Source organism: Hypomesus nipponensis, chromosome 9 (assembly GCF_054491055.1).
Source record: "Hypomesus nipponensis isolate SF chromosome 9, ASM5449105v1, whole genome shotgun sequence".
Lineage (NCBI taxonomy): Eukaryota > Metazoa > Chordata > Actinopteri > Osmeriformes > Osmeridae > Hypomesus > Hypomesus nipponensis.
In genome coordinates, this window is record NC_140369.1 from 27,359,676 (window position 1) to 27,382,360 (window position 22,685).

A 22,685-nucleotide genomic window follows, 5' to 3' on the forward strand; every position below is an offset into this window, starting at 1 on the left:
GGAGAGGATCGCAAATGGATGAAAACTGAGGAAAGATGCACAAGTTTCCGCCCGGTCTCGAACCGGGGACCTTTCCGCGTGTTAGGCGAACGTGATAACCACTACACTACGGAAACTGACGACTCTAGAACGACAGAAACCCAGTGCACACACAAACACACAGTAACAAGGAAACAGAACGAGGACACACATTTACAACTTAACATGGGCATTTCGGCTCATGAACTAGTTGATACTCTGCTTCAGCAAGCTAGCCACAAAGGAGATTGTCTAAAGCGACTTCGGGCCTCCCTGCCCTGCATGTTTTAGACCTGATCGGACCCTTACCAAGCTCTACAGAAGCCAGAAAACGACCGAACACGTGGCACCAGGGAAGCTAACTTAGCGCTTCAAGGAAGGACAAACCGACTCCAGTGAACTCATAACTGTCGAGAACGCATCGATTATTTACGAGACGATCGCGAGCTGATAAAAGGACACATGTTTCCGCCCGGTCTCGAACCGGGGACCTTTCGCGTGTGAGGCGAACGTGATAACCACTACACTACGGAAACTTGTTCTTAGCAAACAACAGAAAATCCGTGCACACCCACGCACACACAAAACGAGGACACGCCTTTATGATGTCAAATGAGCATTTTGGCTCATGAACTAGTTGATATGCTTAAAGGCGAATCCGCACAAGTGGCACAAGGGTAGCTGACTTACCATTTCAAAGAACGACACGTCGACTCCAATGAATCATGGGACTTCTTGGGACATTGGGACTACATGGGACTAACATGGGTCACAAAAGACTTTGGAGAGGATCGCAAATGGATGAAAACTGAGGGAAAGATGCACAAGTTTCCGCCCGGTCTCGAACCGGGGACCTTTCGCGTGTTAGGCGAACGTGATAACCACTACACTACGGAAACTGACGACTCTAGAACGACAGAAACCCAGTGCACACACAAACACACAGTAACAAGGAAACAGACCGAGGACACCCCTTTACAACTTAACATGGGCATTTCGGCTCATGAACTAGTTGATACTCTGCTTCAGCAAGCTAGCCACAAAGGAGATTGTCTAAAGCGACTTCGGGCCTCCCTGCCCTGCATGTTTTAGACCTGATCGGACCCTTACCAAGCTCTACAGAAGCCAGAAAACGACCGAACACGTGGCACCAGGGAAGCTAACTTAGCGCTTCAAGGAAGGACAAACCGACTCCAGTGAACTCATAACTGTCGAGAACGCATCGATTATTTACGCGACGATCGCGAGCTGATAAAAGGACACATGTTTCCGCCCGGTCTCGAACCGGGGACCTTTCGCGTGTGAAGCGAACGTGATAACCACTACACTACGGAAACTTGTTCTTAGCAAACAACAGAAAATCCGTCCACACCCACGCACACACAAAACGAGGACACGCCTTTATGATGTCAAATGAGCATTTTGGCTCATGAACTAGTTGATATGCTTAAAGGCGAATCCGCACAAGTGGCACAAGGGTAGCTGACTTACCATTTCAAAGAACGACACGTCGACTCCAATGAATCATGGGACTTCTTGGGACATTGGGACTACATGGAACTAACATGGGTCACAAAAGACTTTGGAGAGGATCGCAAATGGATGAAAACTGAGGAAAGATGCACAAGTTTCCGCCCGGTCTCGAACCGGGGACCTTTCGCGTGTTAGGCGAACGTGATAACCACTACACTACGGAAACTTGTTCTTAGCAAAAAACAGAAAATCCGTGCACACCCACGCACACACAAAACGAGGACACGCCTTTATGATGTCAAATGAGCATTTTGGCTCATGAACTAGTTGATATGCTTAAAGGCGAATCCGCACAAGTGGCACAAGGGTAGCTGACTTACCATTTCAAAGAACGACACGTCGACTCCAATGAATCATGGGACTTCTTGGGACATTGGGACTACATGGGACTAACATGGGTCACAAAAGACTTTGGAGAGGATCGCAAATGGATGAAAACTGAGGAAAGATGCACAAGTTTCCGCCCGGTCTCGAACCGGGGACCTTTCGCGTGTTAGGCAAACGTGATAACCACTACACTACGGAAACTGACGACTCTAGAACGACAGAAACCCAGTGCACACACAAACACACAGTAACAAGGAAACAGAACGAGGACACACATTTACAACTTAACATGGGCATTTCGGCTCATGAACTAGTTGATACTCTGCTTCAGCAAGCTAGCCACAAAGGAGATTGTCTAAAGCGACTTCGGGCCTCCCTGCCCTGCATGTTTTAGACCTGATCGGACCCTTACCAAGCTCTACAGAAGCCAGAAAACGACCGAACACGTGGCACCAGGGAAGCTAACTTAGCGCTTCAAGGAAGGACAAACCGACTCCAGTGAACTCATAACTGTTGAGAACGCATCGATTATTTACGAGACGATCGCGAGCTGATAAAAGGACGCATGTTTCCGCCCGGTCTCGAACCGGGGACCTTTCGCGTGTGAGGCGAACGTGATAACCACTACACTACGGAAACTTGTTCTTAGCAAACAACAGAAAATCCGTGCACACCCACGCACACACAAAACGAGGACACGCCTTTATGATGTCAAATGAGCATTTTGGCTCATGAACTAGTTGATATGCTTAAAGGCGAATCCGCACAAGTGGCACAAGGGTAGCTGACTTACCATTTCAAAGAACGACACGTCGACTCCAATGAATCATGGGACTTCTTGGGACATTGGGACTACATGGGACTAACATGGGTCACAAAAGACTTTGGAGAGGATCGCAAATGGATGAATACTGAGGAAAGATGCACAAGTTTCCGCCCGGTCTCGAACCGGGGACCTTTCGCGTGTTAGGCGAACGTGATAACCACTACACTACGGAAACTGACGACTCTAGAACGACAGAAACCCAGTGCACACACAAACACACAGTAACAAGGAAACAGACCGAGGACACCCCTTTACAACTTAACATGGGCATTTCGGCTCATGAACTAGTTGATACTCTGCTTCAGCAAGCTAGCCACAAAGGAGATTGTCTAAAGCGACTTCGGGCCTCCCTGCCCTGCATGTTTTAGACCTGATCGGACCCTTACCAAGCTCTACAGAAGCCAGAAAACGACCGAACACGTGGCACCAGGGAAGCTAACTTAGCGCTTCAAGGAAGGACAAACCGACTCCAGTGAACTCATAACTGTCGAGAACGCATCGATTATTTACGCGACGATCGCGAGCTGATAAAAGGACACAAGTTTCCGCCCGGTCTCGAACCGGGGACCTTTCGCGTGTTAGGCGAACGTGATAACCACTACACTACGGAAACTTCTTCTTAGCAAACAACAGAAAATCCGTGCACACCCACGCACACACAAAACGAGGACACGCCTTTATGATGTCAAATGAGCATTTTGGCTCATGAACTAGTTGATATGCTTAAAGGCGAATCCGCACAAGTGGCACAAGGGTAGCTGACTTACCATTTCAAAGAACGACACGTCGACTCCAATGAATCATGGGACTTCTTGGGACATTGGGACTACATGGGACTAACATGGGTCACAAAAGACTTTGGAGAAGGATCGCAAATGGATGAAAACTGAGGAAAGATGCACAAGTTTCCGCCCGGTCTCGAACCGGGGACCTTTCGCGTGTTAGGCGAACGTGATAACCACTACACTACGGAAACTTGACGACTCTTAGAACGACAGAAAACCCAGTGCACACACAAACACACAGTAACAAGGAAACAGAACGAGGACACGCCTTTACAACTTAACATGGGCATTTTCGGCTCATGAACTAGTTGATACTCTGCTTCAGCAAGCTAGCCACAAAGGAGATTGTCTAAAGCGACTTCGGGCCTCCCTGCCCTGCATGTTTTAGACCTGATCGGACCCTTACCAAGCTCTACAGAAGCCATGGGAAAACGACCGAACACGTGGCACCAGGGAAGCTAACTTAGCGCTTCAAGGAAGGACAAACCGACTCCAGTGAACTCATAACTGTTGAGAACGCATCGATTATTTACGAGACGATCGCGAGCTGATAAAAGGGCACAATGTTTCCGCCCGGTCTCGAACCGGGGACCTTTCGCGTGTTGAGGCGAACGTGATAACCACTACACTACGGAAACTTGTTCTTAGCAAACAACAGAAAATCCGTCCACACCCACGCACACACAAAACGAGGACACGCCTTTATGATGTCAAATGAGCATTTTGGCTCATGAACTAGTTGATACTCTGCTTAGCAAGCTAGCCACGAATCCGCACAAGTGGCACAAGGGTAGCTGACTTACCATTTCAGAAGCCAACGACACGTCGACTCCAATGAATCACGTGGGACTTCTTGGGCTAACATTGGGACTACATGGGACTAACCATCCAGTGAACTCACAAAAGACTTTGGAGAGGATCGCAAATGGATTGATTTACGAGACGATCGCGAGGAAAGATGCACATGTTTCCGCCCGGTCTCGAACCGGGGACCTTTCGCGTGTTAGGCGAACGTGATAACCACTACACTACGGAAACTTGACGACTCTTAGCAAACGACAGAAAACCCAGTGCACACACAAACACACAGTAACAAGGAAACAGAACGAGGACACGCCATTTATGACTTAACATGAGCATTTTCGGCTCATGAACTAGTTGATACTCTGCTTAAAGGCAATCCTAGCCACAAAGGAGATTGTCTAAGGGTAGCGACTTCGGGCCTCCCTGCCCTGCATGTTTTAGACCTGATCGGACCCTTACCAAGCTCTACAGAAGCCATGAAAACGACCGAACACGTGGCACATTGGGAAGCTAACTTAGCGCTTCAAGGAAGGACAAACCGACTCCAGTGAACTCATAACTGTCGAGAACGCAAATCGATTATTTACGCGACGATCGCAAGCTGATAAAAGGACACAATGTTTCCGCCCGGTCTCGAACCGGGGACCTTTCGCGTGTTGAAGCGAACGTGATAACCACTACACTACGGAAACTTCTTCTTAGCAAAAAACAGAAAATCCGTGCACACCCACGCACACACAAAACGAGGACACGCCTTTATGATGTCAAATGAGCATTTTGGCTCATGAACTAGTTGATATGCTTAAAGGCGAATCCGCACAAGTGGCACAAGGGTAGCTGACTTACCATTTCAAAGAACGACACGTCGACTCCAATGAATCATGGGACTTCTTGGGACATTGGGACTACATGGGACTAACATGGGTCACAAAAGACTTTGGAGAGGATCGCAAATGGATGAAAACTGAGGAAAGATGCACAAGTTTCCGCCCGGTCTCGAACCGGGGACCTTTCGCGTGTTAGGCGAACGTGATAACCACTACACTACGGAAACTTCTTCTTAGCAAACAACAGAAAATCCGTGCACACCCACGCACACACAAAACGAGGACACGCCTTTATGATGTCAAATGAGCATTTTGGCTCATGAACTAGTTGATATGCTTAAAGGCGAATCCGCACAAGTGGCACAAGGGTAGCTGACTTACCATTTCAAAGAACGACACGTCGACTCCAATGAATCATGGGACTTCTTGGGACATTGGGACTACATGGGACTAACATGGGTCACAAAAGACTTTGGAGAGGATCGCAAATGGATGAAAACTGAGGAAAGATGCACAAGTTTCCGCCCGGTCTCGAACCGGGGACCTTTCGCGTGTTAGGCGAACGTGATAACCACTACACTACGGAAACTGACGACTCTAGAACGACAGAAACCCAGTGCACACCCACGCAAACACACAGTAACAAGGAAACAGAACGAGGACACACATTTACAACTTAACATGGGCATTTTCGGCTCATGAACTAGTTGATACTCTGCTTAAAGGCAATCCTAGCCACAAAGGAGATTGTCTAAGGGTAGCGACTTCGGGCCTCCCTGCCCTGCATGTTTTAGACACTGATCGGACCCTTACCAAGCTCTACAGAAGCCATGAACGACCGAACACGTGGCACCATTGGGAAGCTAACTTAGCGCTTCAAGGAAGGACAAACCGACTCCAGTGAACTCATAACTGTCGAGAACGCATCGATTATTTACGCGACGATCGCGAGCTGATAAAAGGACACAATGTTTCCGCCCGGTCTCGAACCGGGGACCTTTCGCGTGTTAGGCGAACGTGATAACCACTACACTACGGAAACTTGTTCTTAGCAAACAACAGAAAATCCGTGCACACCCACGCACACAGTAACAAAAACGAGGACACGCCTTTATGATGTCAAATGAGCATTTTGGCTCATGAACTAGTTGATATGCTTAAAGGCGAATCCGCACAAGTGGCACAAGGGTAGCTGACTTACCATTTCAAAGAACGACACGTCGACTCCAATGAATCATGGGACTTCTTGGGACATTGGGACTACATGGGACTAACATGGGTCACAAAAGACTTTGGAGAGGATCGCAAATGGATGAAAACTGAGGAAAGATGCACAAGTTTCCGCCCGGTCTCGAACCGGGGACCTTTCGCGTGTTAGGCGAACGTGATAACCACTACACTACGGAAACTTGACGACTCTAGAACGACAGAAACCCAGTGCACACACAAACACACAGTAACAAGGAAACAGAACGAGGACACGCCATTTACAACTTAACATGGGCATTTTCGGCTCATGAACTAGTTGATACTCTGCTTCAGCAAGGCTAGCCACAAAGGAGATTGTCTAAAGCGACTTCGGGCCTCCCTGCCCTGCATGTTTTAGACCTGATCGGACCCTTACCAAGCTCTACAGAAGCCAGAAAACGACCGAACACGTGGCACTTCTTGGGAAGCTAACTTAGCGCTACAAGGAAGGACAAACCGATGGGTCCAGTGAACTCATAACTGTTGGAGAACGCAAATCGATTATTTACGAGACGATCGCGAGCTGATAAAAGGGCACAATGTTTCCGCCCGGTCTCGATCCGGGGACCTTTCGCGTGTGAGGCGAACGTGATAACCACTACACTACGGAAAACTTGTTCTTAGCAAACAACAGAAAATCCGTGCACACCCACGCACACACAAAACGAGGACACGCCTTTATGATGTCAAATGAGCATTTTGGCTCATGAACTAGTTGATATGCTTAAAGGCGAATCCGCACAAGTGGCACAAGGGTAGCTGACTTACCATTTCAAAGAACGACACGTCGACTCCAATGAATCATGGGACTTCTTGGGACATTGGGACTACATGGGACTAACATGGGTCACAAAAGACTTTGGAGAGGATCGCAAATGGATGAAAACTGAGGAAAGATGCACAAGTTTCCGCCCGGTCTCGAACCGGGGACCTTTCGCGTGTGAGGCGAACGTGATAACCACTACACTACGGAAACTTCTTCTTAGCAAACAACAGAAAATCCGTGCACACCCACGCACACTCAAAACGAGGACACGCCTTTATGATGTCAAATGAGCATTTTGGCTCATGAACTAGTTGATATGCTTAAAGGCGAATCCGCACCAGTGGCACAAGGGTAGCTGACTTACCATTTCAATGAACGACACGTCGACTCCAATGAATCATGGGACTTCTTGGGACATTGGGACTACATGGGACTAACATGGGTCACAAAAGACTTTGGAGAGGATCGCAAATGGATGAAAACTGAGGAAAGATGCACAAGTTTCCGCCCGGTCTCGAACCGGGGACCTTTCGCGTGTTAGGCGAACGTGATAACCACTACACTACGGAAACTGACGACTCTTAGAACGACAGAAATCCAGTGCACACCCACGCACACAGTAACAAGGAAAAAACGAGGACACGCCTTTATGATGTCAACATGAGCATTTTCGGCTCATGAACTAGTTGATACTCTGCTTCAGCAAGGTAGCCACAAAGGAGATTGTCCGCGACTTCGGGCACAAGGGTAGACCTGACTTACCAATTTCAAGCCAGAACGAACACGTCGCACTCCAATGAATCATGGGACTTAGCGCTTCAAGGAAGGACATTGGGACTACATGGGACTCATACATGGGTCGACAAAACGCATCGATTATTTGGAGAGGATCGCAAATGGATGAAAACTGTAGGAAAGATGCACAAGTTTCCGCCCGGTCTCGAACCGGGGACCTTTCGCGTGTTAGGCGAACGTGATAACCACTACACTACGGAAACTTGTTCTTAGCAAACAACAGAAAATCCGTGCCACACCCACGCACACACAAAACGAGGACACGCCTTTATGATGTCAAATGAGCATTTTGGCTCATGAACTAGTTGATATGCTTAAAGGCGAATCCGCACAAAGTGGCACAAGGGTAGCTGACTTACCATTTCAAAGAACGACACGTCGACTCCAATGAATCATGGGACTTCTTGGGACATTGGGACTACATGGGACTAACATGGGTCACAAAAGACTTTGGAGAGGATCGCAAATGGATTGAAAACTGAGGAAAGGATGCACAAGTTTCCGCCCGGTCTCGAACCGGGGACCTTTCGCGTGTGAGGCGAACGTGATAACCACTACACTACGGAAACTTCTTCTTAGCAAACAACAGAAAATCCGTGCACACCCACGCACACACAAAACGAGGACACGCCTTTATGATGTCAAATGAGCATTTTGGCTCATGAACTAGTTGATATGCTTAAAGGCGAATCCGCACCAGTGGCACAAGGGTAGCTGACTTACCATTTCAAATGAACGACACGTCGACTCCAATGAATCATGGGACTTCTTGGGACATTGGGACTACATGGGACTAACATGGGTCACAAAAGACTTTGGAGAGGATCGCAAATGGATGAAAACTGAGGAAAGATGCACAAGTTTCCGCCCGGTCTCGAACCGGGGACCTTTCGCGTGTTAGGCGAACGTGATAACCACTACACTACGGAAACTGACGACTCTAGAACGACAGAAACCCAGTGCACACACAAACACACAGTAACAAGGAAACAGAACGAGGACACGCATTTACAACTTAACATGGGCATTTCGGCTCATGAACTAGTTGATACTCTGCTTCAGCAAGGTAGCCACAAAGGAGATTGTCTAAAGCGACTTCGGGCCTCCCTGCCCTGCATGTTTTAGACCTGATCGGACCCTTACCAAGCTCTACAGAAGCCAGAAAACGACCGAACACGTGGCACCAGGGAAGCTAACTTAGCGCTTCAAGGAAGGACAAACCGACTCCAGTGAACTCATAACTGTCGAGAACGCATCGATTATTTACGCGACGATCGCGAGCTGATAAAAGGACACATGTTTCCGCCCGGTCTCGAACCGGGGACCTTTCGCGTGTGAAGGCGAACGTGATAACCACTACACTACGGAAACTTGTTCTTAGCAAACAACAGAAAATCCGTCCACACCCACGCACACACAAAACGAGGACACGCCTTTATGATGTCAAATGAGCATTTTGGCTCATGAACTAGTTGATATGCTTAAAGGCGAATCCGCACAAGTGGCACAAGGGTAGCTGACTTACCATTTCAAAGAACGACACGTCGACTCCAATGAATCATGGGACTTCTTGGGACATTGGGACTACATGGGACTAACATGGGTCACAAAAGACTTTGGAGAGGATCGCAAATGGATGAAAACTGAGGAAAGATGCACAAGTTTCCGCCCGGTCTCGAACCGGGGACCTTTCGCGTGTTGAGGCGAACGTGATAACCACTACACTACGGAAACTTCTTCTTAGCAAACAACAGAAAATCCGTGCACACCCACGCACACACAAAACGAGGACACGCCTTTATGATGTCAAATGAGCATTTTGGCTCATGAACTAGTTGATATGCTTAAAGGCGAATCCGCACAAGTGGCACAAGGGTAGCTGACTTACCATTTCAAAGAACGACACGTCGACTCCAATGAATCATGGGACTTCTTGGGACATTGGGACTACATGGGACTAACATGGGTCACAAAAGACTTTGGAGAGGATCGCAAATGGATGAAAACTGAGGAAAGATGCACAAGTTTCCGCCCGGTCTCGAACCGGGGACCTTTCGCGTGTTAGGCGAACGTGATAACCACTACACTACGGAAACTGACGACTCTAGAACGACAGAAACCCAGTGCACACACAAACACACAGTAACAAGGAAACAGAACGAGGACACACATTTACAACTTAACATGGGCATTTCGGCTCATGAACTAGTTGATACTCTGCTTCAGCAAGCTAGCCACAAAGGAGATTGTCTAAAGCGACTTCGGGCCTCCCTGCCCTGCATGTTTTAGACCTGATCGGACCCTTACCAAGCTCTACAGAAGCCAGAAAACGACCGAACACGTGGCACCAGGGAAGCTAACTTAGCGCTTCAAGGAAGGACAAACCGACTCCAGTGAACTCATAACTGTCGAGAACGCATCGATTATTTACGCGACGATCGCGAGCTGATAAAAGGACACATGTTTCCGCCCGGTCTCGAACCGGGGACCTTTCGCGTGTGAAGCGAACGTGATAACCACTACACTACGGAAACTTGTTCTTAGCAAACAACAGAAAATCCGTGCACACCCACGCACACACAAAACGAGGACACGCCTTTATGATGTCAAATGAGCATTTTGGCTCATGAACTAGTTGATATGCTTAAAGGCGAATCCGCACAAGTGGCACAAGGGTAGCTGACTTACCATTTCAAAGAACGACACGTCGACTCCAATGAATCATGGGACTTCTTGGGACATTGGGACTACATGGGACTAACATGGGTCACAAAAGACTTTGGAGAGGATCGCAAATGGATGAAAACTGAGGAAAGATGCACAAGTTTCCGCCCGGTCTCGAACCGGGGACCTTTCGCGTGTTAGGCGAACGTGATAACCACTACACTACGGAAACTGACGACTCTAGAACGACAGAAACCCAGTGCACACACAAACACACAGTAACAAGGAAACAGAACGAGGACACGCATTTACAACTTAACATGGGCATTTCGGCTCATGAACTAGTTGATACTCTGCTTCAGCAAGGTAGCCACAAAGGAGATTGTCTAAAGCGACTTCGGGCCTCCCTGCCCTGCATGTTTTAGACCTGATCGGACCCTTACCAAGCTCTACAGAAGCCAGAAAACGACCGAACACGTGGCACCAGGGAAGCTAACTTAGCGCTTCAAGGAAGGACAAACCGACTCCAGTGAACTCATAACTGTCGAGAACGCATCGATTATTTACGCGACGATCGCGAGCTGATAAAAGGACACATGTTTCCGCCCGGTCTCGAACCGGGGACCTTTCGCGTGTGAAGCGAACGTGATAACCACTACACTACGGAAACTTGTTCTTAGCAAACAACAGAAAATCCGTGCACACCCACGCACACACAAAACGAGGACACGCCTTTATGATGTCAAATGAGCATTTTGGCTCATGAACTAGTTGATATGCTTAAAGGCGAATCCGCACAAGTGGCACAAGGGTAGCTGACTTACCATTTCAAAGAACGACACGTCGACTCCAATGAATCATGGGACTTCTTGGGACATTGGGACTACATGGGACTAACATGGGTCACAAAAGACTTTGGAGAGGATCGCAAATGGATGAAAACTGAGGAAAGATGCACAAGTTTCCGCCCGGTCTCGAACCGGGGACCTTTCGCGTGTTAGGCGAACGTGATAACCACTACACTACGGAAACTTCTTCTTAGCAAACAACAGAAAATCCGTGCACACCCACGCACACACAAAACGAGGACACGCCTTTATGATGTCAAATGAGCATTTTGGCTCATGAACTAGTTGATATGCTTAAAGGCGAATCCGCACAAGTGGCACAAGGGTAGCTGACTTACCATTTCAAAGAACGACACGTCGACTCCAATGAATCATGGGACTTCTTGGGACATTGGGACTACATGGGACTAACATGGGTCACAAAAGACTTTGGAGAGGATCGCAAATGGATGAAAACTGAGGAAAGATGCACAAGTTTCCGCCCGGTCTCGAACCGGGGACCTTTCGCGTGTTAGGCGAACGTGATAACCACTACACTACGGAAACTGACGACTCTAGAACGACAGAAACCCAGTGCACACACAAACACACAGTAACAAGGAAACAGAACGAGGACACACATTTACAACTTAACATGGGCATTTCGGCTCATGAACTAGTTGATACTCTGCTTCAGCAAGCTAGCCACAAAGGAGATTGTCTAAAGCGACTTCGGGCCTCCCTGCCCTGCATGTTTTAGACCTGATCGGACCCTTACCAAGCTCTACAGAAGCCAGAAAACGACCGAACACGTGGCACCAGGGAAGCTAACTTAGCGCTTCAAGGAAGGACAAACCGACTCCAGTGAACTCATAACTGTCGAGAACGCATCGATTATTTACGCGACGATCGCGAGCTGATAAAAGGACACATGTTTCCGCCCGGTCTCGAACCGGGGACCTTTCGCGTGTGAAGCGAACGTGATAACCACTACACTACGGAAACTTGTTCTTAGCAAACAACAGAAAATCCGTGCACACCCACGCACACACAAAACGAGGACACGCCTTTATGATGTCAAATGAGCATTTTGGCTCATGAACTAGTTGATATGCTTAAAGGCGAATCCGCACAAGTGGCACAAGGGTAGCTGACTTACCATTTCAAAGAACGACACGTCGACTCCAATGAATCATGGGACTTCTTGGGACATTGGGACTACATGGGACTAACATGGGTCACAAAAGACTTTGGAGAGGATCGCAAATGGATGAAAACTGAGGAAAGATGCACAAGTTTCCGCCCGGTCTCGAACCGGGGACCTTTCGCGTGTTAGGCGAACGTGATAACCACTACACTACGGAAACTGACGACTCTAGAACGACAGAAACCCAGTGCACACACAAACACACAGTAACAAGGAAACAGAACGAGGACACGCATTTACAACTTAACATGGGCATTTCGGCTCATGAACTAGTTGATACTCTGCTTCAGCAAGCTAGCCACAAAGGAGATTGTCTAAAGCGACTTCGGGCCTCCCTGCCCTGCATGTTTTAGACCTGATCGGACCCTTACCAAGCTCTACAGAAGCCAGAAAACGACCGAACACGTGGCACCAGGGAAGCTAACTTAGCGCTTCAAGGAAGGACAAACCGACTCCAGTGAACTCATAACTGTTGAGAACGCATCGATTATTTACGAGACGATCGCGAGCTGATAAAAGGGCACATGTTTCCGCCCGGTCTCGATCCGGGGACCTTTCGCGTGTGAGGCGAACGTGATAACCACTACACTACGGAAACTTGTTCTTAGCAAACAACAGAAAATCCGTGCACACCCACGCACACACAAAACGAGGACACGCCTTTATGATGTCAAATGAGCATTTTGGCTCATGAACTAGTTGATATGCTTAAAGGCGAATCCGCACAAGTGGCACAAGGGTAGCTGACTTACCATTTCAAAGAACGACACGTCGACTCCAATGAATCATGGGACTTCTTGGGACATTGGGACTACATGGGACTAACATGGGTCACAAAAGACTTTGGAGAGGATCGCAAATGGATGAAAACTGAGGAAAGATGCACAAGTTTCCGCCCGGTCTCGAACCGGGGACCTTTCGCGTGTTGAGGCGAACGTGATAACCACTACACTACGGAAACTTCTTCTTAGCAAACAACAGAAAATCCGTGCACACCCACGCACACTCAAAACGAGGACACGCCTTTATGATGTCAAATGAGCATTTTGGCTCATGAACTAGTTGATATGCTTAAAGGCGAATCCGCACCAGTGGCACAAGGGTAGCTGACTTACCATTTCAATGAACGACACGTCGACTCCAATGAATCATGGGACTTCTTGGGACATTGGGACTACATGGGACTAACATGGGTCACAAAAGACTTTGGAGAGGATCGCAAATGGATGAAAACTGAGGAAAGATGCACAAGTTTCCGCCCGGTCTCGAACCGGGGACCTTTCGCGTATTAGGCGAACGTGATAACCACTACACTACGGAAACTGACGACTCTAGAACGACAGAAACCCAGTGCACACACAAACACACAGTAACAAGGAAACAGAACGAGGACACGCATTTACAACTTAACATGGGCATTTCGGCTCATGAACTAGTTGATACTCTGCTTCAGCAAGGTAGCCACAAAGGAGATTGTCTAAAGCGACTTCGGGCCTCCCTGCCCTGCATGTTTTAGACCTGATCGGACCCTTACCAAGCTCTACAGAAGCCAGAAAACGACCGAACACGTGGCACCAGGGAAGCTAACTTAGCGCTTCAAGGAAGGACAAACCGACTCCAGTGAACTCATAACTGTCGAGAACGCATCGATTATTTACGCGACGATCGCGAGCTGATAAAAGGACACATGTTTCCGCCCGGTCTCGAACCGGGGACCTTTCGCGTGTGAAGCGAACGTGATAACCACTACACTACGGAAACTTGTTCTTAGCAAACAACAGAAAATCCGTGCACACCCACGCACACACAAAACGAGGACACGCCTTTATGATGTCAAATGAGCATTTTGGCTCATGAACTAGTTGATATGCTTAAAGGCGAATCCGCACAAGTGGCACAAGGGTAGCTGACTTACCATTTCAAAGAACGACACGTCGACTCCAATGAATCATGGGACTTCTTGGGACATTGGGACTACATGGGACTAACATGGGTCACAAAAGACTTTGGAGAGGATCGCAAATGGATGAAAACTGAGGAAAGATGCACAAGTTTCCGCCCGGTCTCGAACCGGGGACCTTTCGCGTGTTGAGGCGAACGTGATAACCACTACACTACGGAAACTTCTTCTTAGCAAACAACAGAAAATCCGTGCACACCCACGCACACTCAAAACGAGGACACGCCTTTATGATGTCAAATGAGCATTTTGGCTCATGAACTAGTTGATATGCTTAAAGGCGAATCCGCACCAGTGGCACAAGGGTAGCTGACTTACCATTTCAATGAACGACACGTCGACTCCAATGAATCATGGGACTTCTTGGGACATTGGGACTACATGGGACTAACATGGGTCACAAAAGACTTTGGAGAGGATCGCAAATGGATTGAAAACTGAGGAAAGATGCACAAGTTTCCGCCCGGTCTCGAACCGGGGACCTTTCGCGTGTAGGCGAACGTGATAACCACTACACTACGGAAACTGACGACTCTAGAACGACAGAAACCCAGTGCACACACAAACACACAGTAACAAGGAAACAGAACGAGGACACGCATTTACAACTTAACATGGGCATTTTCGGCTCATGAACTAGTTGATACTCTGCTTCAGCAAGGTAGCCACAAAGGAGATTGTCTAAAGCGACTTCGGGCCTCCCTGCCCTGCATGTTTTAGACCTGATCGGACCCTTACCAAGCTCTACAGAAGCCAGAAAACGACCTTGGAACACGTGGCACCAGGGAAGCTAACTTAGCGCTTCAAGGAAGGACAAACCGACTCCAGTGAACTCATAACTGTCGAGAACGCATCGATTATTTACGCGACGATCGCGAGCTGATAAAAGGACACATGTTTCCGCCCGGTCTCGAACCGGGGACCTTTCGCGTGTTGAAGCGAACGTGATAACCACTACACTACGGAAACTTGTTCTTAGCAAACAACAGAAAATCCGTGCCACACCCACGCACACACAAAACGAGGACACGCCTTTATGATGTCAAATGAGCATTTTGGCTCATGAACTAGTTGATATGCTTAAAGGCGAATCCGCACAAGTGGCACAAGGGTAGCTGACTTACCATTTCAAAGAACGACACGTCGACTCCAATGAATCATGGGACTTCTTGGGACATTGGGACTACATGGGACTAACATGGGTCACAAAAGACTTTGGAGAGGATCGCAAATGGATGAAAACTGAGGAAAGATGCACAAGTTTCCGCCCGGTCTCGAACCGGGGACCTTTCGCGTGTTAGGCGAACGTGATAACCACTACACTACGGAAACTTCTTCTTAGCAAACAACAGAAAATCCGTGCACACCCACGCACACTCAAAACGAGGACACGCCTTTATGATGTCAAATGAGCATTTTGGCTCATGAACTAGTTGATATGCTTAAAGGCGAATCCGCACAAGTGGCACAAGGGTAGCTGACTTACCATTTCAAAGAACGACACGTCGACTCCAATGAATCATGGGACTTCTTGGGACATTGGGACTACATGGGACTAACATGGGTCACAAAAGACTTTGGAGAGGATCGCAAATGGATTGAAAACTGAGGAAAGATGCACAAGTTTCCGCCCGGTCTCGAACCAGGGACCTTTCGCGTGTGAGGCGAACGTGATAACCACTACACTACGGAAACTTCTTCTTAGCAAACAACAGAAAATCCGTGCACACCCACGCACACTCAAAACGAGGACACGCCTTTATGATGTCAAATGAGCATTTTGGCTCATGAACTAGTTGATATGCTTAAAGGCGAATCCGCACAAGTGGCACAAGGGTAGCTGACTTACCATTTCAAAGAACGACACGTCGACTCCAATGAATCATGGGACTTCTTGGGACATTGGGACTACATGGGACTAACATGGGTCACAAAAGACTTTGGAGAGGATCGCAAATGGATGAAAACTGAGGAAAGATGCACAAGTTTCCGACCGGTCTCGAACCGGGGACCTTTCGCGTGTATTAGGCGAACGTGATAACCACTACACTACGGAAACTGACGACTCTAGAACGACAGAAACCCAGTGCACACACAAACACACAGTAACAAGGAAACAGAACGAGGACACGCATTTACAACTTAACATGGGCATTTCGGCTCATGAACTAGTTGATACTCTGCTTCAGCAAGGTAGCCACAAAGGAGATTGTCTAAAGCGACTTCGGGCCTCCCTGCCCTGCATGTTTTAGACCTGATCGGACCCATACCAAGCTCTACAGAAGCCAGAAAACGACCGAACACGTGGCACCAGGGAAGCTAACTTAGCGCTTCAAGGAAGGACAAACCGACTCCAGTGAACTCATAACTGTTGAGAACGCATCGATTATTTACGAGACGATCGCGAGCTGATAAAAGGACACATGTTTCCGCCCGGTCTCGAACCGGGGACCTTTCGCGTGTGAGGCGAACGTGATAACCACTACACTACGGAAACTTGTTCTTAGCAAACAACAGAAAATCCGTGCACACCCACGCACACACAAAACGAGGACACGCCTTTATGATGTCAAATGAGCATTTTGGCTCATGAACTAGTTGATATGCTTAAAGGCGAATCCGCACAAGTGGCACAAGGGTAGCTGACTTACCATTTCAAAGAACGACACGTCGACTCCAATGAATCATGGGACTTCTTGGGACATTGGGACTACATGGGACTAACATGGGTCACAAAAGACTTTGGAGAGGATCGCAAATGGATGAAAACTGAGGAAAGATGCACAAGTTTCCGCCCGGTCTCGAACCGGGGACCTTTCGCGTGTGAGGCGAACGTGATAACCACTACACTACGGAAACTTCTTCTTAGCAAACAACAGAAAATCCGTGCACACCCACGCACACACAAAACGAGGACACGCCTTTATGATGTCAAATGAGCATTTTGGCTCATGAACTAGTTGATATGCTTAAAGGCGAATCCGCACAAGTGGCACAAGGGTAGCTGACTTACCATTTCAAAGAACGACACGTCGACTCCAATGAATCATGGGACTTCTTGGGACATTGGGACTACATGGGACTAACATGGGTCACAAAAGACTTTGGAGAGGATCGCAAATGGATGAAAACTGAGGAAAGATGCACAAGTTTCCGCCCGGTCTCGAACCGGGGACCTTTCGCGTGTTGAGGCGAACGTGATAACCACTACACTACGGAAACTTGTTCTTAGCAAACAACAGAAAATCCGTGCACACCCACGCACACTCAAAACGAGGACACGCCTTTATGATGTCAAATGAGCATTTTGGCTCATGAACTAGTTGATATGCTTAAAGGCGAATCCGCACAAGTGGCACAAGGGTAGCTGACTTACCATTTCAAAGAACGACACGTCGACTCCAATGAATCATGGGACTTCTTGGGACATTGGGACTACATGGGACTAACATGGGTCACAAAAGACTTTGGAGAGGATCGCAAATGGATGAAAACTGAGGAAAGATGCACAAGTTTCCGCCCGGTCTCGAACCGGGGACCTTTCGCGTGTTAGGCGAACGTGATAACCACTACACTACGGAAACTGACGACTCTAGAACGACAGAAACCCAGTGCACACACAAACACACAGTAACAAGGAAACAGAACGAGGACACGCCATTTACAACTTAACATGGGCATTTTCGGCTCATGAACTAGTTGATACTCTGCTTCAGCAAGGTAGCCACAAAGGAGATTGTCTAAAGCGACTTCGGGCCTCCCTGCCCTGCATGTTTTAGACCTGATCGGACCCATACCAAGCTCTACAGAAGCCAGAAAACGACCGAACACGTGGCACCAGGGAAGCTAACTTAGCGCTTCAAGGAAGGACAAACCGACTCCAGTGAACTCATAACTGTCGAGAACGCATCGATTATTTACGAGACGATCGCGAGCTGATAAAAGGACACATGTTTCCGCCCGGTCTCGAACCGGGGACCTTTCGCGTGTGAGGCGAACGTGATAACCACTACACTACGGAAACTTGTTCTTAGCAAACAACAGAAAATCCGTGCACACCCACGCACACACAAAACGAGGACACGCCTTTATGATGTCAAATGAGCATTTTGGCTCATGAACTAGTTGATATGCTTAAAGGCGAATCCGCACAAGTGGCACAAGGGTAGCTGACTTACCATTTCAAAGAACGACACGTCGACTCCAATGAATCATGGGACTTCTTGGGACATTGGGACTACATGGGACTAACATGGGTCACAAAAGACTTTGGAGAGGATCGCAAATGGATGAAAACTGAGGAAAGATGCACAAGTTTCCGCCCGGTCTCGAACCGGGGACCTTTCGCGTGTTAGGCGAACGTGATAACCACTACACTACGGAAACTGACGACTCTAGAACGACAGAAACCCAGTGCACACACAAACACACAGTAACAAGGAAACAGAACGAGGACACGCATTTACAACTTAACATGGGCATTTCGGCTCATGAACTAGTTGATACTCTGCTTCAGCAAGCTAGCCACAAAGGAGATTGTCTAAAGCGACTTCGGGCCTCCCTGCCCTGCATGTTTTAGACCTGATCGGACCCTTACCAAGCTCTACAGAAGCCAGAAAACGACCGAACACGTGGCACCAGGGAAGCTAACTTAGCGCTTCAAGGAAGGACAAACCGACTCCAGTGAACTCATAACTGTTGAGAACGCATCGATTATTTACGAGACGATCGCGAGCTGATAAAAGGGCACATGTTTCCGCCCGGTCTCGATCCGGGGACCTTTCGCGTGTGAGGCGAACGTGATAACCACTACACTACGGAAACTTGTTCTTAGCAAACAACAGAAAATCCGTGCACACCCACGCACACACAAAACGAGGACACGCCTTTATGATGTCAAATGAGCATTTTGGCTCATGAACTAGTTGATATGCTTAAAGGCGAATCCGCACAAGTGGCACAAGGGTAGCTGACTTACCATTTCAAAGAACGACACGTCGACTCCAATGAATCATGGGACTTCTTGGGACATTGGGACTACATGGGACTAACATGGGTCACAAAAGACTTTGGAGAGGATCGCAAATGGATGAAAACTGAGGAAAGATGCACAAGTTTCCGCCCGGTCTCGAACCGGGGACCTTTCGCGTGTGAGGCGAACGTGATAACCACTACACTACGGAAACTTCTTCTTAGCAAACAACAGAAAATCCGTGCACACCCACGCACACTCAAAACGAGGACACGCCTTTATGATGTCAAATGAGCATTTTGGCTCATGAACTAGTTGATATGCTTAAAGGCGAATCCGCACCAGTGGCACAAGGGTAGCTGACTTACCATTTCAATGAACGACACGTCGACTCCAATGAATCATGGGACTTCTTGGGACATTGGGACTACATGGGACTAACATGGGTCACAAAAGACTTTGGAGAGGATCGCAAATGGATGAAAACTGAGGAAAGATGCACAAGTTTCCGCCCGGTCTCGAACCGGGGACCTTTCGCGTGTAGGCGAACGTGATAACCACTACACTACGGAAACTGACGACTCTAGAACGACAGAAACCCAGTGCACACACAAACACACAGTAACAAGGAAACAGAACGAGGACACGCATTTACAACTTAACATGGGCATTTCGGCTCATGAACTAGTTGATACTCTGCTTCAGCAAGGTAGCCACAAAGGAGATTGTCTAAAGCGACTTCGGGCCTCCCTGCCCTGCATGTTTTAGACCTGATCGGACCCTTACCAAGCTCTACAGAAGCCAGAAAACGACCGAACACGTGGCACCAGGGAAGCTAACTTAGCGCTTCAAGGAAGGACAAACCGACTCCAGTGAACTCATAACTGTCGAGAACGCATCGATTATTTACGCGACGATCGCGAGCTGATAAAAGGACACATGTTTCCGCCCGGTCTCGAACCGGGGACCTTTCGCGTGTGAAGCGAACGTGATAACCACTACACTACGGAAACTTGTTCTTAGCAAACAACAGAAAATCCGTCCACACCCACGCACACACAAAACGAGGACACGCCTTTATGATGTCAAATGAGCATTTTGGCTCATGAACTAGTTGATATGCTTAAAGGCGAATCCGCACAAGTGGCACAAGGGTAGCTGACTTACCATTTCAAAGAACGACACGTCGACTCCAATGAATCATGGGACTTCTTGGGACATTGGGACTACATGGGACTAACATGGGTCACAAAAGACTTTGGAGAGGATCGCAAATGGATGAAAACTGAGGAAAGATGCACAAGTTTCCGCCCGGTCTCGAACCGGGGACCTTTCGCGTGTTGAGGCGAACGTGATAACCACTACACTACGGAAACTTCTTCTTAGCAAACAACAGAAATCCGTGCACACCCACGCACACTCAAAACGAGGACACGCCTTTATGATGTCAAATGAGCATTTTGGCTCATGAACTAGTTGATATGCTTAAAGGCGAATCCGCACCAGTGGCACAAGGGTAGCTGACTTACCATTTCAATGAACGACACGTCGACTCCAATGAATCATGGGAACTTCTTGGGACATTGGGACTACATGGGACTAACATGGGTCACAAAAGACTTTGGAGAGGATCGCAAATGGATGAAAACTGAGGAAAGATGCACAAGTTTCCGCCCGGTCTCGAACCGGGGACCTTTCGCGTATTAGGCGAACGTGATAACCACTACACTACGGAAACTTGACGACTCTTAGCAAACGACAGAAAACCCAGTGCACACACAAACACACAGTAACAAGGAAACAGAACGAGGACACGCCATTTACAACTTAACATGGGCATTTTCGGCTCATGAACTAGTTGATACTCTGCTTCAGCAAGGTAGCCACAAAGGAGATTGTCTAAAGCGACTTCGGGCCAACCCTGCCCTGCATGTTTTAGACCTGATCGGACCCTTACCAAGCTCTACAGAAGCCAGAAAACGACACGAACACGTGGCACCAATGAAGCTAACTTAGCGCTTCAAGGAAGGACATTGGGACTCCAGTGAACTCATAACTGTCGACAAAACGCATCGATTATTTACGCGACGATCGCAAATGGAGCTGATAAAAGGACACATGTTTCCGCCCGGTCTCGAACCGGGGACCTTTCGCGTGTTGAAGGCGAACGTGATAACCACTACACTACGGAAACTTGTTCTTAGCAAACAACAGAAAATCTCCACACCCACGCACACACAAAACGAGGACACGCCTTTATGATGTCAAATGAGCATTTTGGCTCATGAACTAGTTGATATGCTTAAAGGCGAATCCGCACAAGTGGCACAAGGGTAGCTGACTTACCATTTCAAAGAACGACACGTCGACTCCAATGAATCATGGGACTTCTTGGGACATTGGGACTACATGGGACTAACATGGGTCACAAAAGACTTTGGAGAGGATCGCAAATGGATGAAAACTGAGGAAAGATGCACAAGTTTCCGCCCGGTCTCGAACCGGGGACCTTTCGCGTGTGAGGCGAACGTGATAACCACTACACTACGGAAACTTGTTCTTAGCAAACAACAGAAAATCCGTGCACACCCACGCACACTCAAAACGAGGACACGCCTTTATGATGTCAAATGAGCATTTTGGCTCATGAACTAGTTGATATGCTTAAAGGCGAATCCGCACAAGTGGCACAAGGGTAGCTGACTTACCATTTCAAAGAACGACACGTCGACTCCAATGAATCATGGGACTTCTTGGGACATTGGGACTACATGGGACTAACATGGGTCACAAAAGACTTTGGAGAGGATCGCAAATGGATGAAAACTGAGGAAAGATGCACAAGTTTCCGCCCGGTCTCGAACCGGGGACCTTTCGCGTGTGAGGCGAACGTGATAACCACTACACTACGGAAACTTCTTCTTAGCAAACAACAGAAAATCCGTGCACACCCACGCACACTCAAAACGAGGACACGCCTTTATGATGTCAAATGAGCATTTTGGCTCATGAACTAGTTGATATGCTTAAAGGCGAATCCGCACAAGTGGCACAAGGGTAGCTGACTTACCATTTCAAAGAACGACACGTCGACTCCAATGAATCATGGGACTTCTTGGGACATTG

The 22,685-nt window shown here is 48.0% G+C and overlaps 47 non-coding genes across 47 annotated transcripts; all 47 read right to left on the reverse strand.

The window, feature by feature from the left end:
- Positions 1–42: 42 nt before the first annotated feature.
- Positions 43–116, reverse strand: trnav-aac (transfer RNA valine (anticodon AAC)). The gene has a single exon. It is a non-coding gene; the product is annotated as a tRNA-Val (tRNA).
- Positions 117–481: 365 nt separating this feature from the next.
- trnav-cac (transfer RNA valine (anticodon CAC)) lies at positions 482–554 on the reverse strand. Its single transcript has one exon. It is a non-coding gene; the product is annotated as a tRNA-Val (tRNA).
- A 290-nt stretch (positions 555–844) lies between these two features.
- On the reverse strand, positions 845–917 carry trnav-aac (transfer RNA valine (anticodon AAC)). Its single transcript has one exon. It is a non-coding gene; the product is annotated as a tRNA-Val (tRNA).
- A 365-nt stretch (positions 918–1,282) lies between these two features.
- On the reverse strand, positions 1,283–1,355 carry trnav-cac (transfer RNA valine (anticodon CAC)). Its single transcript has one exon. It is a non-coding gene; the product is annotated as a tRNA-Val (tRNA).
- Positions 1,356–1,644: 289 nt separating this feature from the next.
- On the reverse strand, positions 1,645–1,717 carry trnav-aac (transfer RNA valine (anticodon AAC)). Its single transcript has one exon. It is a non-coding gene; the product is annotated as a tRNA-Val (tRNA).
- Positions 1,718–2,006: 289 nt separating this feature from the next.
- trnav-aac (transfer RNA valine (anticodon AAC)) lies at positions 2,007–2,079 on the reverse strand. The gene has a single exon. It is a non-coding gene; the product is annotated as a tRNA-Val (tRNA).
- Positions 2,080–2,444: 365 nt separating this feature from the next.
- trnav-cac (transfer RNA valine (anticodon CAC)) lies at positions 2,445–2,517 on the reverse strand. The gene has a single exon. It is a non-coding gene; the product is annotated as a tRNA-Val (tRNA).
- Positions 2,518–2,806: 289 nt separating this feature from the next.
- On the reverse strand, positions 2,807–2,879 carry trnav-aac (transfer RNA valine (anticodon AAC)). The gene has a single exon. It is a non-coding gene; the product is annotated as a tRNA-Val (tRNA).
- A 365-nt stretch (positions 2,880–3,244) lies between these two features.
- trnav-aac (transfer RNA valine (anticodon AAC)) lies at positions 3,245–3,317 on the reverse strand. The gene has a single exon. It is a non-coding gene; the product is annotated as a tRNA-Val (tRNA).
- Positions 3,318–3,607: 290 nt separating this feature from the next.
- Positions 3,608–3,680, reverse strand: trnav-aac (transfer RNA valine (anticodon AAC)). The gene has a single exon. It is a non-coding gene; the product is annotated as a tRNA-Val (tRNA).
- Positions 3,681–4,454: 774 nt separating this feature from the next.
- Positions 4,455–4,527, reverse strand: trnav-aac (transfer RNA valine (anticodon AAC)). Its single transcript has one exon. It is a non-coding gene; the product is annotated as a tRNA-Val (tRNA).
- Positions 4,528–5,274: 747 nt separating this feature from the next.
- Positions 5,275–5,347, reverse strand: trnav-aac (transfer RNA valine (anticodon AAC)). The gene has a single exon. It is a non-coding gene; the product is annotated as a tRNA-Val (tRNA).
- Positions 5,348–5,636: 289 nt separating this feature from the next.
- trnav-aac (transfer RNA valine (anticodon AAC)) lies at positions 5,637–5,709 on the reverse strand. Its single transcript has one exon. It is a non-coding gene; the product is annotated as a tRNA-Val (tRNA).
- A 380-nt stretch (positions 5,710–6,089) lies between these two features.
- On the reverse strand, positions 6,090–6,162 carry trnav-aac (transfer RNA valine (anticodon AAC)). The gene has a single exon. It is a non-coding gene; the product is annotated as a tRNA-Val (tRNA).
- A 294-nt stretch (positions 6,163–6,456) lies between these two features.
- trnav-aac (transfer RNA valine (anticodon AAC)) lies at positions 6,457–6,529 on the reverse strand. Its single transcript has one exon. It is a non-coding gene; the product is annotated as a tRNA-Val (tRNA).
- Positions 6,530–6,908: 379 nt separating this feature from the next.
- On the reverse strand, positions 6,909–6,982 carry trnav-cac (transfer RNA valine (anticodon CAC)). The gene has a single exon. It is a non-coding gene; the product is annotated as a tRNA-Val (tRNA).
- A 289-nt stretch (positions 6,983–7,271) lies between these two features.
- trnav-cac (transfer RNA valine (anticodon CAC)) lies at positions 7,272–7,344 on the reverse strand. Its single transcript has one exon. It is a non-coding gene; the product is annotated as a tRNA-Val (tRNA).
- A 289-nt stretch (positions 7,345–7,633) lies between these two features.
- trnav-aac (transfer RNA valine (anticodon AAC)) lies at positions 7,634–7,706 on the reverse strand. Its single transcript has one exon. It is a non-coding gene; the product is annotated as a tRNA-Val (tRNA).
- A 353-nt stretch (positions 7,707–8,059) lies between these two features.
- On the reverse strand, positions 8,060–8,132 carry trnav-aac (transfer RNA valine (anticodon AAC)). Its single transcript has one exon. It is a non-coding gene; the product is annotated as a tRNA-Val (tRNA).
- A 293-nt stretch (positions 8,133–8,425) lies between these two features.
- Positions 8,426–8,498, reverse strand: trnav-cac (transfer RNA valine (anticodon CAC)). The gene has a single exon. It is a non-coding gene; the product is annotated as a tRNA-Val (tRNA).
- A 290-nt stretch (positions 8,499–8,788) lies between these two features.
- Positions 8,789–8,861, reverse strand: trnav-aac (transfer RNA valine (anticodon AAC)). The gene has a single exon. It is a non-coding gene; the product is annotated as a tRNA-Val (tRNA).
- A 365-nt stretch (positions 8,862–9,226) lies between these two features.
- trnav-cac (transfer RNA valine (anticodon CAC)) lies at positions 9,227–9,300 on the reverse strand. The gene has a single exon. It is a non-coding gene; the product is annotated as a tRNA-Val (tRNA).
- Positions 9,301–9,952: 652 nt separating this feature from the next.
- trnav-aac (transfer RNA valine (anticodon AAC)) lies at positions 9,953–10,025 on the reverse strand. Its single transcript has one exon. It is a non-coding gene; the product is annotated as a tRNA-Val (tRNA).
- A 365-nt stretch (positions 10,026–10,390) lies between these two features.
- trnav-cac (transfer RNA valine (anticodon CAC)) lies at positions 10,391–10,463 on the reverse strand. Its single transcript has one exon. It is a non-coding gene; the product is annotated as a tRNA-Val (tRNA).
- A 289-nt stretch (positions 10,464–10,752) lies between these two features.
- trnav-aac (transfer RNA valine (anticodon AAC)) lies at positions 10,753–10,825 on the reverse strand. The gene has a single exon. It is a non-coding gene; the product is annotated as a tRNA-Val (tRNA).
- Positions 10,826–11,190: 365 nt separating this feature from the next.
- Positions 11,191–11,263, reverse strand: trnav-cac (transfer RNA valine (anticodon CAC)). The gene has a single exon. It is a non-coding gene; the product is annotated as a tRNA-Val (tRNA).
- Positions 11,264–11,552: 289 nt separating this feature from the next.
- On the reverse strand, positions 11,553–11,625 carry trnav-aac (transfer RNA valine (anticodon AAC)). The gene has a single exon. It is a non-coding gene; the product is annotated as a tRNA-Val (tRNA).
- A 289-nt stretch (positions 11,626–11,914) lies between these two features.
- Positions 11,915–11,987, reverse strand: trnav-aac (transfer RNA valine (anticodon AAC)). Its single transcript has one exon. It is a non-coding gene; the product is annotated as a tRNA-Val (tRNA).
- A 365-nt stretch (positions 11,988–12,352) lies between these two features.
- Positions 12,353–12,425, reverse strand: trnav-cac (transfer RNA valine (anticodon CAC)). Its single transcript has one exon. It is a non-coding gene; the product is annotated as a tRNA-Val (tRNA).
- A 289-nt stretch (positions 12,426–12,714) lies between these two features.
- trnav-aac (transfer RNA valine (anticodon AAC)) lies at positions 12,715–12,787 on the reverse strand. The gene has a single exon. It is a non-coding gene; the product is annotated as a tRNA-Val (tRNA).
- A 365-nt stretch (positions 12,788–13,152) lies between these two features.
- trnav-cac (transfer RNA valine (anticodon CAC)) lies at positions 13,153–13,225 on the reverse strand. The gene has a single exon. It is a non-coding gene; the product is annotated as a tRNA-Val (tRNA).
- A 652-nt stretch (positions 13,226–13,877) lies between these two features.
- Positions 13,878–13,950, reverse strand: trnai-aau (transfer RNA isoleucine (anticodon AAU)). Its single transcript has one exon. It is a non-coding gene; the product is annotated as a tRNA-Ile (tRNA).
- Positions 13,951–14,315: 365 nt separating this feature from the next.
- On the reverse strand, positions 14,316–14,388 carry trnav-cac (transfer RNA valine (anticodon CAC)). Its single transcript has one exon. It is a non-coding gene; the product is annotated as a tRNA-Val (tRNA).
- Positions 14,389–15,846: 1,458 nt separating this feature from the next.
- trnav-aac (transfer RNA valine (anticodon AAC)) lies at positions 15,847–15,919 on the reverse strand. Its single transcript has one exon. It is a non-coding gene; the product is annotated as a tRNA-Val (tRNA).
- A 290-nt stretch (positions 15,920–16,209) lies between these two features.
- On the reverse strand, positions 16,210–16,282 carry trnav-cac (transfer RNA valine (anticodon CAC)). Its single transcript has one exon. It is a non-coding gene; the product is annotated as a tRNA-Val (tRNA).
- Positions 16,283–16,571: 289 nt separating this feature from the next.
- Positions 16,572–16,646, reverse strand: trnai-aau (transfer RNA isoleucine (anticodon AAU)). The gene has a single exon. It is a non-coding gene; the product is annotated as a tRNA-Ile (tRNA).
- A 365-nt stretch (positions 16,647–17,011) lies between these two features.
- trnav-cac (transfer RNA valine (anticodon CAC)) lies at positions 17,012–17,084 on the reverse strand. The gene has a single exon. It is a non-coding gene; the product is annotated as a tRNA-Val (tRNA).
- A 289-nt stretch (positions 17,085–17,373) lies between these two features.
- Positions 17,374–17,446, reverse strand: trnav-cac (transfer RNA valine (anticodon CAC)). The gene has a single exon. It is a non-coding gene; the product is annotated as a tRNA-Val (tRNA).
- A 652-nt stretch (positions 17,447–18,098) lies between these two features.
- On the reverse strand, positions 18,099–18,171 carry trnav-aac (transfer RNA valine (anticodon AAC)). The gene has a single exon. It is a non-coding gene; the product is annotated as a tRNA-Val (tRNA).
- Positions 18,172–18,538: 367 nt separating this feature from the next.
- On the reverse strand, positions 18,539–18,611 carry trnav-cac (transfer RNA valine (anticodon CAC)). The gene has a single exon. It is a non-coding gene; the product is annotated as a tRNA-Val (tRNA).
- A 289-nt stretch (positions 18,612–18,900) lies between these two features.
- On the reverse strand, positions 18,901–18,973 carry trnav-aac (transfer RNA valine (anticodon AAC)). Its single transcript has one exon. It is a non-coding gene; the product is annotated as a tRNA-Val (tRNA).
- A 365-nt stretch (positions 18,974–19,338) lies between these two features.
- trnav-cac (transfer RNA valine (anticodon CAC)) lies at positions 19,339–19,411 on the reverse strand. Its single transcript has one exon. It is a non-coding gene; the product is annotated as a tRNA-Val (tRNA).
- Positions 19,412–19,700: 289 nt separating this feature from the next.
- Positions 19,701–19,773, reverse strand: trnav-cac (transfer RNA valine (anticodon CAC)). The gene has a single exon. It is a non-coding gene; the product is annotated as a tRNA-Val (tRNA).
- A 726-nt stretch (positions 19,774–20,499) lies between these two features.
- On the reverse strand, positions 20,500–20,572 carry trnav-cac (transfer RNA valine (anticodon CAC)). The gene has a single exon. It is a non-coding gene; the product is annotated as a tRNA-Val (tRNA).
- A 652-nt stretch (positions 20,573–21,224) lies between these two features.
- Positions 21,225–21,297, reverse strand: trnai-aau (transfer RNA isoleucine (anticodon AAU)). Its single transcript has one exon. It is a non-coding gene; the product is annotated as a tRNA-Ile (tRNA).
- Positions 21,298–22,040: 743 nt separating this feature from the next.
- trnav-cac (transfer RNA valine (anticodon CAC)) lies at positions 22,041–22,113 on the reverse strand. The gene has a single exon. It is a non-coding gene; the product is annotated as a tRNA-Val (tRNA).
- Positions 22,114–22,402: 289 nt separating this feature from the next.
- Positions 22,403–22,475, reverse strand: trnav-cac (transfer RNA valine (anticodon CAC)). The gene has a single exon. It is a non-coding gene; the product is annotated as a tRNA-Val (tRNA).
- Between the last annotated feature and the right edge of the window lie 210 nt (positions 22,476–22,685).